The sequence below is a fragment of the Mustela erminea genome, chromosome 21 (assembly GCF_009829155.1).
Source record: "Mustela erminea isolate mMusErm1 chromosome 21, mMusErm1.Pri, whole genome shotgun sequence".
Taxonomy (NCBI): Eukaryota; Metazoa; Chordata; class Mammalia; order Carnivora; family Mustelidae; genus Mustela; species Mustela erminea.
Genome location: NC_045634.1, coordinates 4,732,325 through 4,747,621, shown reverse-complemented (window position 1 = coordinate 4,747,621; position 15,297 = coordinate 4,732,325). Strand labels below are relative to the sequence as shown.

Genomic DNA, 15,297 nt, shown 5'->3' with positions numbered 1-15,297 from the left:
ATCCAGTTCTCCCATATTAACATGTTGCCTTACTGTAATATGAAAGCAAGATAACTGACATTAATACAATCCACAGAATATGCTCAGAGTGTACCATTTACACATGTATTTGTGTGTGTGTAGTTTTATGCAACCTGATCACATGTGTAGCTTCATGTAACGATAATCACATCAAGATACAGAACTATACCATCAAAAAAAGTTCTTGTTGCTACTCTTTTGTAGACATACTCACCCACTCTTCTCATTATCCCTAACTCTTGGCAACTACTACTGTATTCTCGAAACCTGTAATTTTTAATGCAGCAAGAACTTTATATAACTGGAATCATAGTGTATATAAACTTTTGAAAAGGGTTTTGTTTCACTTAGCATAGTTCCCTTTGTGTCCTCAAAATTGTTTCTATCAATACTTTGTTTTCTTTTATTATTGTGTAGTATGTGGTAATATGGATTTACCATAAGTTGTGTAATGATTTATGCATTTAATGACCTTGATTTACAGATTAAGATATTGTGTATTAAGGTATTGTGAACATATGTTCTCAAGTTTCTGTGAAAGCATGATTTTTATTTCTCAAAGATAAATGTCCAAGAGTGAAATTGTTGGATCTGTAGCTCTCTGAAGGAAAATGATTTATTGGGAACAGGAGCAGTTCAAACCTAAGGACACTGTCATACACTATGAAGATTATGTTGGGTACACAAGGCTTGTAGTTCATGAGAAAAAGCTAAACTAAAGACCATCTAAAATTTTAACAGAGAGAACCAGAAAAAAAAAGAGACAGCTAAGAAAAGTCTTTTGGGGTCAGAGAGAGACAATCCTCAAAGGCTACTCTTGCAAAGGCAATTGGATATATTGGATCAGAGAATAGGGCAATTTGTGATATCTGAGGAGCAATATGGAGGCATCATATTATAAGGAAAATTCATTTCAATGAAATATTCTAGTTAAGTCATTAAACAAAAAATCAAACAAGAACAAGGAGCCTTGTGTGGGTGTGTAGTGGGTGGGCATAAGTATCTAGAATTGCTACCATATTAATGTATTATCTAAAATTTCCAGTTTCTAATAAAGATGTTATAAACTGCAAGGAAAGAGGAAATTGTGACCTACACCCAGGGAAAGAAGAGGAAACAAATTACCTGAAAAATCATAGTTGTCAGATTTAGAAGAAAAAACTTTAAAGCAGCTGTCATAAATAAAGCAGCTGTTTCATGAATTAAAGGAAACCATAAAAAAAGGAAAAGAAAGTATTGTAATAATGTCTTATCCAATATAGAATAACAATACAACAAAAGAAAGCTGGGATATACAAAAGAGACCTTAAAACAAAGACTGTAATAGAGACAAAGAAGGCATAAGGATAAAAGGGTCAGTTCAAGGAGAATATAACAATTGTAATGCACCTAAATATATAAAGCAAATATTAACAGACCTACCAGGAGATAGAGCAATACAATAGTAGTAGGAGACTTTAATACCCCACTTAAATCAAAGGAAAGATCACCAAGACAGAAAAACCATTAAGGAAACCTTTGCCTTAAATGATACATTAGACCAGATGGACTTAACAGATACATACAAAACATTCCATCCAAGAGAAACTGAATACATATTTTTCTCAAGCATATATGGAACTTTAGTGTAGACCTAGGTTACAGCATAAATTAAGCTATAGATATCTGGAAAAGATAGATCTAGTTCTACATCTCTAGGAGAGATGATATATTAAGCTACAAAAAGGTCTTAATACATTTGAAGAATGAAATAATGTCAAGCATCTTTTCTGATCACAATGGCATAAAACTAGAAAACAATTACAAAAAGAAAATGGGAAAGTTCACAAATATGTGGAGAGTAAATAATATACTGCTGAACAACCAATGGGTCAAAATAAAAATCAAAAGAGAATTAAAATAATACCTGAGCATATAAAAATGGAAATACGACTTACCAATTTTATGGGATGCAACAAAAGCACTTCTACGTGGGAATTTCATAACAATATATGCCTACATCAAGAAACAAGAAAAATCCCAAGTAAACAGCATAGCTTTACACCTCAAGGAACTAAAAAAGAATGAACAAATCCAAAGTTAGTAACAATAAGATAAAGATAGTAATAAAATAAATGGAGATTAAAAAGACAATAGAAAAAAATCAATAAAACTTAAAGCTGGTTCTCTAAAAAGAAACACAACTAACAAAGTTTGCTACACTCACTGAAGAAAAAAGAGAGAGGAGTTTAAAAAAATTGGAAATGAAATATAAGGTATAACTGATGTCAGAAATGCAAAAAATTGGCATGCCTGGGTGGCTTGGTTGGTTAAGTGGCTAACTCTTGATTTCAGCTCAGGTCATGAACTCAGGTTTGTTGGATCAAGCCCCTCATCAGGCTGCACACTCGGCAGGGAATCTGCTTGAGATTCTTTTTCTCCCTCTTCCTCTACCCCTTCCCCTTCTCTCTCTCTCTTTTTAAGATAAATACATTTAAAAAAAGAAACACAAAGAATCATAAAAGTACCATAATTATATGACAAAAATTTTACAACCTAGAAGAAATGAATAAAATCTAAGAAACAAGCTACCAAGACTGATTCTTAAGAAATAGAAAATCTGACTAGAAAAACTGCTAGTAAGGAAATTGAAAGAGTAACTAAAAACCACTCGACAAATGGAATTCTAGGACCAGTTGGCTTCACTCGTGATTTCTTCAAAACATTCAAAGATTTAAAACCAGTCCTTACCAAACTCAACCAAACCAAACCAAACCAAACCAAACCAAACCAAACCAACAGAAGAAAACATCCAAACTCATTTTATGAGGCCAGCATTTCCCTGATACTCAAACCAGACAAGTATGCCACAATATAAGGATATTGTAGGTCAATATCCCTGATGAACATAGATGCAAAAAATTCTCAACAAAACATTAGCATACTGAATTCAACAATACATTAAAAGGATCATATACATAATCAAAATAGTATTTATTTCTGGGATGCAAGGATGTTTCAACAATTGCAAACCAACCAACATGACACATTCCATTAACAAAATGAATGCTAAAAATTATATCATCATCTTTCTAGATGCAGAAACATGACAAAAGTTAATACCAATTTATGAAAAAACCTCTCAACAAAACAGGTATAGAGGGAATATACCTCAACATATTGAAGTCCAAATATGATAAACACACGGCTAACACCATGCTGAACAGTGAAAAAGCTGAGCTGTCCTCTAAGATCAGAAATAAGACAAGGATGCCCACTCTCATTACTGTTATTCAACATAGGATTAAAATCCTATTCAGAGCAATTATTCAAGAAAAGATACAAATGTGTCTAATTGGAAAGGATGAAGCAAAGCTGTCACTTTGCAGATGACATATTATATATGGTAAACCCTAAAGACTCCATCAAAAAGTTGTTAGAACTAGTAAACAAATTAAATAAGTTGCAGGATGAAAAATCAATGTACAAAATCTTCTGCATTTTTTACATTAATAATTACCTATCAGAAAGAAAACAATGCCTTTAAATACATCAAAAATAAAATATCTAGAAAATAAATTCAGCTGTGGAAGTAAAAGACTTGTACATGGAAACTATAAAACACTGATGATAGAAATTAAAGAAAAAATATAAATATAATCTATTATCATGGATTGGAAAATTTATTATTAATATTTTTATATAACCCCAAATGATCCACAGATCCAATGTAATCCCTATCAAAATTTCAATGGCATTTTTCATAGAAATACATCAAAGTATTCTACAATAGGGTATAGAACAACAGAAGACCCCATATAGCCAAAACAATCAGGAGAAAGAAGAAGAAAACTGAAAGCATTATGGTCTCTGACTTCAAAATGTATTACAGAAGTGTAGTAATTAAAACATTATAGTTGTGGCATAAAAACAAACATATTGATCAATGAAAAAGAATAGAAGCCCTCCAAATAAGCCCATGCATATACAGTCAATTAATTCATGACAAAAGAGATAAGAATATTCAATGGAGAAAAGAAAATCTTTTCTGATAAATGGTGTTGGAAAATTGGTCAACCATATGCAAAAGAATGAAACTGGACCACCATCTTATACAATACACTAAAATTAACTCAAAATGGATTAAAGACTTTAATGGAAACCAGAAATTGTAAAACTCCAGAAGAAAACAGAGGCAGTTAAATTTCTTGACATTGATTTTGTTGATTTTTTTAATCTGACCCCAAAAAGAAAAGCAATAAAAACAAACAACTGGCATTTTATCCAACTAAAAACTTCTAAACAGCTAGAAAACCATCAACAACTTGAAAAGGCAACCTACTAAATGGGATAAAATATTTGCAATTCATAAATCAGATAAGGGGTTAAGATTCTGAATATAAAAATAACTAATATGACTCAAGTGAAAAAAAAAACAATTTAATTGAAAAACATGTACAAAATCTGAATAGAATTTTTTCCAAATAAGTTTTATAAATGGCTGACAGATATCTGAAAATATACTCAACATCATTAATCATCAGGAGTGTGCAAATCAAAACTACAATGAAACTTTAGGATTGATATTTTCAAAGGGACAACAAAAAATGAGTGTTGGCGAGGATGTGGAACAAAAGAAATCATTACACATTATTAGTGGGAAGGTAAATTGGTGCTACTTTTATGTAAAGCAGCATGTCTTTTCTTCAAAAAATTAAAAATTGAACTACCATATGATCCAACAATCTCACTTCTGAGTATTTATCTGAAAGAAACTAAAAAACAGTAACTGAGAAAGATATATGCACCATGTGTTCATTGCAGCATTTTTATACTAGCCAATATATAGAAACAACCTAAGTGTTTATCAATGGATGGACCTATCAAGAAAATTATATATATATATATGAATTAAAATAAGTTATATATATATATATATATATGAATGAATTCAATCATAAAAAGGAGTGAAACACATATGGACATTGAATTCACTATAGTAAGTGAAATAAGTCAGGCAGAGAAATACAAATACTGTATGCTCTCACTTGCTTATATGTGGAGTCTAAGTAAAATAAATGACAACAACAAAAAGAAACCAGCTCATAGAAACAAAGAAAATTTTGCCATTGCCAGGTGTTGAGGTTAGGGACTGGGTAACATAGGAGAAGGCAGTGAAAAGGTTCAAACTTCCAGTAATATATAAATACATCATGGGGATGTAATGTACAGCATAGTGACTATAGTTAATAATACTGTATGGCATATTTTAAAGCTCCAAAAAATCCAGGTCTTATAAGTTCTCGTCACAAGAAAAAAATTGGTCCTATGTGTCTGTATGAGGCATCTTATCTTGACTTAGTGTGGCAATAATTTTGCAATGCTTATAGATATAAAATCATTTTGTTGTACATCTAAAACTAATATAATGCTGTATATCAATCATACCTCTATTTAAAACAAGATAACATAAAATTGAAATTATAAAAAACATACAAATGGAAATAATGAAATTGAAAATACAATAACTAAAATAAAAAAGTCAAAAGAAAGACTCAGCAGTAGATGTGAGTTTGTAGATGATTTAGCTAACTTGAATACAGATCCATACTGATAAATATTTAGAAGAGGAAAATTTTTTTAAAAAGTCAGAAAAACTTTACATATATGTAGACATCATGAAGTGCACTGGCATATAACTAATGGATTCTGAAAAGAATAGAGAGACATGGCAGAAAAAAGTACATATCTGAAGATAAGTGGCTGGTATTTCCCCAGTATGATGAAATACATTAAATACCGCAGAAGTTCAATGAAGGATAAACAAAGAGTAGGATAAACAAAGTAGGATAAACACAGAGATTCATACTTAGACACATGATAGTTAAAATTTGAAAGACATGGACATAAAAATAATCTGGAAAGTATTAAGAATAAACAACTTATCACCTACAAAGAGATTTTATTAAGTATGGCATCTTCTCATCAGAAACAGTGGGAGCAGGAAGACAATCTGATGGTATATGAAATTACTGAATGAAATAAATCTGTCAACTAAGAATCTTATATCTAGCAAGACTGCATTTCCATAATAATAGTCACATAAAGCTATTCCTAAATTTACAAAATTCTAGCAAAGATATTTTCTCTTTTTAGGAAAATTTGTTGCTAGTAGACATCCTTTACAAGAAATAACAAAAGCCATTCTTCAGACTGAAGCAAATTACACAAGATAGTAATTCTAATCCATATAACGAGGCAAAGAGCATGAGTTAAGGAAGCTTTGTAAGTGACTATAAAAAACAGTATATACAAACTTTCAGTTTTTATTTTGGCATATAATAAATCTGTCCCTTAATCATCCCAAATAACTACAAGTAAAAGGCAGAACAAACTGAAAATTAACAACTGATGAGGGAACCTGTTGCTAGTAGACCTGCTTTGCAATTAAGAAAAGAATTTCAGGAAAGCAGAGAATGGTCAACAGAGTGAAATATTCTGACAAAACAAGCAAAATATTAAAGAAAATGCTGGTCAGGGAACGCCTGGGTAGCTCAGAGGGTTAAGCCTCTGCCTTCGGCTCAGATCATGATCTCAGGTCCTGGGATTGAGCTGAGATTCAGGTTCTCTGCTCAGCAGGAAGCCTGCTTCCTCCCACCCCCACCTCCCTCTCTGCCTACTTGTGATCTCTCTTTCTGTGTCAAATAAATAAATCTTTTTAAAAAATGCTGGTCAATTTTGACAACTAAGAGTTTTGGTAATTCCATCAAAAACAGTGCAGAGGCAGTGGTGAGTGTAAAAATTAAGAAAGCTTTAACTAGATTTAAGAAGAAAAAAGAGGTTAGACACAAAATCAAATATGAGATATAAGAATTTACTACTGTCCTACAGAAATTAAAATAATTTCAAGAAAATATACTATGAACAACTGTATGTAACAAAATACTGTATTTTGATGAAATAATATTCCTAGAAGGCACAAATTTCCAAAGTTGACTCAAGAAAGAACATGAAATATGAATAGATTACAACAAATAAAGGCATCAAAATAATATTAAAACTCTTCCTATAAAGAGACCTCAGAACTGGATATTGTTACTGGTGATATCTTACATTTGAAATTGTTGGAGGAGATATGAGTGTCCACATTGATGTTTTTAAAATTGCGCATACTGTGTTGTGTGCTTCTTGTAGGTTTTCAACAGCTCACACACATATTCAATGTATCAATGCAAATCAACAATTATGCCTTTATGTGATGAAAAATCATTTGTTTTTTTTATTAAATTTATTTATTTTCAGAAAAACAGTATTCATTATTTTTTCACCACACCCAGTGCTCCATGCAATCTGTGCCCTCTTTAATATCCACCACCTGGTGGTACCCCAACCTCCCAAACCCCCGCCACATCAAACCCCTCAGATTGTTTTTCAGAGTCCATAGTCTCTCATGATTCACCTCCCCTTCCAATTTACCCCAACTCCCTTCTCCTCTATAACGCCCCTTTTCCTCCATGATATTTGTTATGCTCCACAAATAAGTGAAACCATATGATAATTGACTCTCTCTGCTTGACTTATTTCATTCAGCATAATCTCTTGCAGTCCCGTCCATGTTGCTACAAAAGTTGGGTATTCACCCTTTCTGATGGAGGCATAATACTCCATAGTGTATATGGACATCTTCCTTATCCATTCGTCCGTTGAAGGGCATCTTGGTTCTTTCCATAGTTTGGCGACCGTGGCCATTGCTGCTATAAACATTGGGGTACAGATGGTCCTTCTTTTCACTACATCTGTATCTTTGGGGTAAATACCCAGGAGTGCAATGGCAGGGTCATAGGGAAGTTCTATTTTTAATTTCTTGAGGAATCTCCATACTGTTCTCCAAAGAGGCTGCACCAACTTGCATTCCCACCAACAGTGTAAGAGGGTTCCCCTTTCTCCACATCCTCTCCAACACATGTTATTTCCTGTTTTGTTAATTTTGGCCATTCTAACTGGTGTAAGGTGATATCTCAATGTGGTTTTAATTTGAATCTCCCTGAGGGCTAATGATAATGAACATTTTTTCATGTGTCTGATAGCCATTTGTATGTCTTGATTGGAGAAGTGTCTGTTCATATCTTCTGCCCATTTTTTGATATGTTTGCCTGTTTTGTGTGTGTTGAGTTTGAGGAGTTCATTATAGATCCTGGATATCAATCTTTTGTCTGTACTGTCATTTGCAAATATCTTCTCCCATTCGGTGGGTTGCCTCTTTGTTTTTTTTTTTTTTTATTGTTTCCTTTGCTGTGCAGAAGCTTTTGATTTTGATGAAGTCCCAAAAGCTTATTTTTGCTTTTGTTTCCTTTGCCTTTGGAGACGTATCTTGGAAGAAGTTGCTGTGGCTGATATTGAAGAGCTTACTGCCTATGTTCTCCTCTAGGATTCTGATGGATTCCTGTCTCACATTGAGGTCTTTTATCCATTTTGAGTTTATCTTTGTGTACGGTGTAAGAGAATGGTCGAGTTTCATTCTTCTACATATAGCTGTCCAGTTTTACCAGCACCATTTATTGAAGAGAATGTCTTTTTTCCACTGTATATTTTTTCCTGTTTTGTCGAAGATTAATTGACCATAGAGTTGAGGGTCCATATCTGGGCTCTCTACTCTGTTCCACTGGTCTATGTGTCTGTTTTTATGCCAGTACCATGCTGTCTTGGTGATCACAGCTTTGTAATAAAGCTTGAAATCAGGTAATGTGATGCCCCCAGATTTATTTTTGTTTTTCAACATTTCCTTAGTGATTTGGGGTCTCTTCTGATTCCATACAAATTTTAGGAGTCTTTGCTCCAGCTCTTTGAAAAATACTGGTGGAATTTTGATCGGAATGGCATTAAAAGTATAGATTGCTCTAGGCAGTATAGACATTGTAACAATGTTTATTCTTCTGATCCAAGAGCATGGAATGGTCTTCCATCTTTTTGTGTCTTCTTCAATTTCTTTCATGAGTGTTCTGTAGTTCCTCGAGTACAGATCCTTTACCTCTTTGGTTAGGTTTATTCCCAGGTATCTTATGGTTCTTGGTGCTATAGTAAATGGAATCGATTCTCTAATTTCCCTTTCTGTATTTTCATAGTTAGTGTATAAGAAAGCCACTGATTTCTGCACATTGACTTTGTATCCTGCCACGTTGCTGAATTGCTGTATGAGTTCTAGTACTTTGGGGGTGGAGTCTTTTGGGTTTTCCATATAAAGAATCATGTCATCTGCGAAGAGAGAGAGTTTGACTTCTTCATTACCAATTTGGATACCTTTTATTTCTCTTTGTTGTCTGATTTCTGTTGCTAGGACTTCTAATACTGTGTTGAACAAGAGTGGTGAAATGGGCATCCTTGTCTTGTTCCTGATCTCAACGGGAAGGCTGCAAGCTTTTTCCCATTGAGGATGATATTTGCTGTGGATCTTTCATAGGTAGATTTGATGAGGTTCGGGAATGTTCCCTCTATCCCTATACTTTGAAGCGTTTTAATCAGGAACGGATGCTGGATTTTGTCAAATGCTTTTTCTGCATTGATTGAGAGGACCATGTGGTTCTTCTCTCTTCTCATATTAATTTGTTGTATCACATTGATTTGCGAATGTTGAACCATCCTTGTAGCCCAGGGATGAATCCCACCTGATCATGGTGGATAATCTTTTTAATGTGCTGTTGGATCCTGTTGGCTAGGATCTTGTTGAGAATCTTAGCATCCATATTCATCAGTGATTTTGGTCTAAAATTCTCCTTTTTGGTAGGGTCTTGCCTGGTTTGGGGATCAAGGTAATGCTGGCTTCATAGAAAGAGTCTGGAAGTTTTCCTTCTGCTTCAATTTTTTGAAACAGCTTCAGGAGAATAGGTGTTATTTCTTCTTTGAAGGTTTGGTAGAATTCCCCAGGGAATCCGTCAGGTCCTGGGCTCTTGTTTTTTGGGAGGTTTTTGATCACTGCTTCAATCTTATTATTAGATATCGGTCTATTCAGGTTGTCGATTTCTTCCTGGTTCAATTTTGGTAGTTTGTATTTTTCCAGGAATGCATCCATTTCATCTAGATTGCTAAGCTTATTGGAATATAACTGTTGATAATAACTTCTGATGATTGTTTCTACTTCCTTGGTGTTCGTTGTGATCTCTATCTTTTCATTCATAATTTTATGAATTTGGGCTTTCTCTCTTTTCTTTTGGATTAGTGTGACCAATAGTTTACCGATCTTATTGATTCTTTCAAAAAAACAGCTTCTAGTTTCATTGATACATTCTACTGTATCTCTGGTTTCTACCTCATTGATCTCAGCTCTAATCTTGATGATTTCCCTTCTTAGGTGTGGAGTTGGTTTGATTTGTTGTTGATTCTCCAGTTCTTTAAGGTGTAGAGACAGCTGGTGTATTCTGGATTTTCTGGATTTTTCAATTTTTTTGAGGGAGGCTTGGATGGCTAAGCATTTCCCCCTTAGGACTGCCTTTGCTGTATCCCATAGGTTTTGGACAGAAGTGTCTTCATTCTCATTGGTTTCCATGAATTGTTTCAGTTCTTCTTTGATCTCCTGGTTGATCCAAGCATTCTTAAGGAAGGTGGTCTTTAGCTTCCAGGTGTTTGAGTTCCTTCTGAACTTTTCCTTGTGATTGAGCTCCAGTTTCAAAGCATTGTGATCTGAGAATATGCAGGGAATAATCTCAGTCTTTTGGTATCGGTTGAGTCCTGATTTGTGACCCAGTATGTGGTCTAATCTGGAGAAGGTTCCATGTGCACTTGAGAAGAATGAGTATTCTGTCGTTTTAGGATGGAATGCTCTGTATATATATCTATGAGGTCCATCTGGTCCAATGTGTCATTCAATGCTCTTGTTGCAGATTGGATATCACAGCAAGCTGTACAGTACATCAAATTCCAATCTGCTTTATCCAATCTGCAACCCTGCGCCATTTTATGGGCGCATTAGGCCATTCACATTGAGAGTGATTATTGATAGATACGTTTTTATTGACATCGAGTTACCTTTGAAGTCTTTCTTTCTGTAGACTGTCTCTATATTTCTGTTCAATGCTATTCTTGGGATTTTTTCCTCTTTTATAGAACCCCCCTTAATATTTCCTGCAGTGTCGGCTTCATGGTTGCATAGTCTTTTAAGCCTTGCCGGTCTTGGAAACTCTTTATCTCTCCATCCATTTTGAATGTCAGTCTTGCTGGATAAAGTATTCTTGGCTGCATGTTCTTCTCATTTAGTGCCCTGAATATATCTTGCCAGCCTCTTCTGGCTTGCCAGGTCTCTGTGGACAGGTCTGACGTTATTCTGATGGGCTTCCCTCTGTAAGTAAGGAGTCTCTTTGCCCTGGCGGCTTTCAAGAGATTATACCTACAATTATAATTCCTCAATTTGACTATCAGGTGTCGTGATGTTTTTTTGGAATGTAGAATCTTGGGTGGAGACCATTCAGCCTCTAGTACATGAACGCTGGTTCCATTCGCAAGATTGGGAAAATTTTCATGAAGGACTTGTTCCACTATATCTTCTAGACTTCTTTCTTTCTCCTCCCCTTCAGCGATTCCAATAATTCTGACATTGGAATGCTTCATGGCATCCTTTATTTCCCTGATTCTGTTTTTGTGGTTTCTAAGCTGTTTGTTCCAGGCTTCCTTCTGATCCTTTCTCTCTATCTGTTTGTCTTCCATATCACTAATTCTATCTTCTGTCTCAGTTACCCTAGCTTTGAGAGAGTTTAGAATAGATTGGAACTTATTGAGAGCATTGTGAACCTCCTCCCTGGTAGCTTTAAGCTCTGCCCTAACATTGTGAACATCTTGTCTGGTCGCTTTCAGTTCGGCCCTAATCAATTCTGTTTGGTCATCCATGGCTTTCTCCAACCTAGCTATTGCCTGGATAGTTGTTAGCCTGAATTCTCTTTCTGACATATTGTGTATGTTGATAGCTGTTAGCTCTGTTGCAGAAGGTCCATCCTCTGTATTTTTCTTCTGTTGGGCATTCCTCCTCCTAGTCATTTTGGTGGGAGATGACTGAACAGATGTAGCTGGATGTATCAACTGTGGTGCAGTCAAGGTGCACCCTGGAACTCTTCTGAGCAATCAGGATTCCCCACCCAAATGAGAAACAAAAGAAAAGAAAAAGAAAAAGAAAAAAAAGAAAAGAAGAAAAAACAAAAAAGAGAGAGAGAGAGAGACAGGAAAGAAAGGGAAGATGAACTCGAAGGTTCAGCCCATATGGGCCCCAAGGTAAGATTTATGAAGTAGACAAACAAAAAGAGATAAAAAGACTGATACAAGTATATGACAAGAGAAAAAAATATATATTCAAATAAAGAAAGAACCTTGTCAAAAAGAACCCCAAGTATAAAATTTATATGCTATCAGGACAAACACAAAAACACAGAAACACTGGTGGAAGAAGATGGGAGAGTTCTTATAAATTCTCAGTGTGTGTGAGGAAGGTTGTTTTGATTCTTCCTGGATGTATCTTGATATCTTTGTTAAAGGACTCAACTTTCCTAAGATAAAGGGGATTAAAAATTGGTTTACCTATAGGGGTAGTATTGATTGGGGAAAGGGGATTACTTTGAAGTTTAACTCTTTATGAATATTAGAGGATAAAAATAAAAAGGAATAAACTAGACTAAACTAAACTAAAATTTAAAAAAAGGAATTCAAAAAATAAAAATGCAAAAGAAAAACATAGGTGTATGTATCAAAAAGTTCAGGTTAGAAAGGTATTATGGAATTTGATGTACTGTACAGCTTGCTGTGATGGTAAATAGGTTAAAAAAATTATCTATGTGTAAAAAAAAAAAAAAATGAACCGGAATAGTGGGAACAAGTGAACAATACAAGTTTTCCTATGAAGGAGTGGTTGTTCTCTTGTGGTCCTTTTTTTCTCTCTCTCTCTCTTTCTTTTTTTTTTTCTTTCTTGGTTTGTTTTCTGGGGGATGGGCCTGCCATGTGGGTTGTCAGTCAATGATGTTTCCTGAATTAAGTCCTCCCGCCCCCCTCAAGGGGGTGGGCTCTGAGGAAACTGGTTTTTTTCACGCTTTTGTTCTCTGGCAGTTTTTATGCTTGTTCACTTTTTTTTTCTCTCACCTTGACCACTTTTGTAGTTTTAGAGGAAAACAAACTACATCCTCAGAGAGAAGCCTCAGTCTGGGTGCAGAGCCTAAATAAGTTCCAGTTGGCCACTGGCAGAGCAGGTTCCATGTTGCAGACCCTGGGGGCACAGGATCTTTTGCTTGTACCCAAAGCCAAGGCAGTGGCAGCTGTCTTGGAGCTCCAGACCTCCAGAGAGGTTCCAAGCAGCGATCGCACACTGAGATTTTGCCGCTGGCCGGGGCTGGGAGTGCCTGGTCTTGCTGGGTCAAAGAGTGCCCGGCTTGCGCACACCTCTTTCAGAGGTGGCTATGGGTCGCATGCGCGTCTCGGGCACTGAGAATGGGGCGCAGGTCCGAAAGCCCCAGGCTGGGCTTTTGCGCACCTCTGTCAGGGGAGAGTTTGGGGCGCGCGGCTTAGGCTTTGAAACAATGGCGCTGGTCAAAGACCACCGGCTGGGCCTTTGTGACTCTCTCAGGGGAGCATGAGGGATGTGAGAGCGTATCTCGGGCTTTGTAGCTGGGCTCGCGCATTCTGTCGACCGGCGTGGTTCCCATCCCCTCACAGGAGCCAGAACCCAGGCATTCTGGGGCGCGCTGGCAGCTTAGGGACCAAGAGCTGGTTTCTCTGCCGCACTCTCTCTGCCTCAGCGCCAGGGGAGGCTGTCCTGGGACCGGGGACTTAAGCCCCTGTCCCTAGCCGCCCCGATTCCCACAATTCACCCCCCCATCCTTTGCTCTTTTGAAGTGTTTTCAACCAGTCTCCAAGTTAATGCTGGTCCACAGACGCAGGGCACTCTCGCTCATATTGGGGTATTACTTTACAACCGGTCACCTCTGGTGGCTCCCTCCCCCTTTTGTTTATCTTTTGATATCAGTCCGCTGTTCCCACTCCGCTTTACCTGCCCACTGGAGTCTTCTGCCCCTGTAGAGATCCAGACGTGTATAATTCTGATCTCAGGCTGATTTTATGGGTGAATGGAGTTCTTTGGTAGGTAATCAGCCTAGGAGTAGGCGCCTCCTCCTACTCCCCCGCCATCTTGTCCCCCCATCATTTGATATTTTTGAACTTATTCCTGTTTTACATGCTCCAGGATAAACATAAACAATACTTAGTCAGTTTCTCTAAATACTTTATAAATTCAATAAGAATCCAGGGGAATATTCATGTATGAATAAAAAAGCATTGGTAGGGGCACCTGGGTGGCTCAGTCAGTTAAGCGTCTGTTCAGGTCATGATCCCAGAGTCCCAGGATGGAGCCTGCTTCTCTCTCTGCTCCTCACCCCACTTGTGCTCTCTTTCTCTCTCTCAAATAAATAAATAAAATCTTTAAAAAAGCATGAGTAAACTATATGTGTGTATATGTGTGTATACAACTTCTGTAAAGATAAAATATAAACAAATGGGGGCAAGAGGTCAAATGATATGAAAATTAATTTCTGTGTACAGAAAAACAGTACGGCCCAGAAGAAAATAAAGTGGGCAGTCTCACTGGTAATTAAAATATGTACAGAAGAAACACTATCATCATTCTTATCTCATATAGAGTAAAATTGAATCTCTCTCGTTGTGAAATCTTGGTCTTAGATTTGGGTTTGAATTGGCTTCCCAGCACAGTTTGCATGCCATCCCTCATTCCCAGTTGTTTAAGCCCCCAGAAATACTACGGCTCTTCCAAATATTCTTCCTTAACTTTGCCAGTCTTGCTGAAGCTTTCTTCATGTTTTGATAACCACTATGCTGTCTTCTAGTCTTTTCCAGGGTTTAATTTAATAGAACATTTTAGTAGTATGTTATTTTATTAATTTCAGTGACTATTTTTATGAAGACAAGTGATCCAGATTACCATATTTTGTTAGAAGATCCAATATTTTACCTATTAATTTTGCATAAGTTCACTCAAATCAAAGACTGAGTGTGTCATGGAGAGCAAGGACTGAAAGGGCATTCTTGCAGAGGCCATCCAAAATATAGCAAAAAGATGGATAAAAAGTTTCTTTGGAAAACTAATGAAGAAATAAGAAAGAAAAACCAGGTAATTAAACTCTCTTACATACATTGTTTACTCAAGGTTGAGGTGGTTATATTCCAGAGTCAAGATTTTCTTACCTATAGCATAAGATATCAATAAGTTGATTAAGGCAACTCTGAAAATAAGACTCTGTAAGGATCAAGCTTGGGATG

General features: G+C 36.2%; 1 protein-coding gene across 3 annotated transcripts in view; it reads right to left on the bottom strand.

The window, feature by feature from the left end:
- The window catches only part of LOC116581945 (disintegrin and metalloproteinase domain-containing protein 18-like), a 181,568-nt gene that overhangs the window by 9,853 nt on the left and 156,418 nt on the right, over positions 1 to 15,297 (bottom strand). The gene's annotated exons all lie outside the window — the stretch shown is intronic.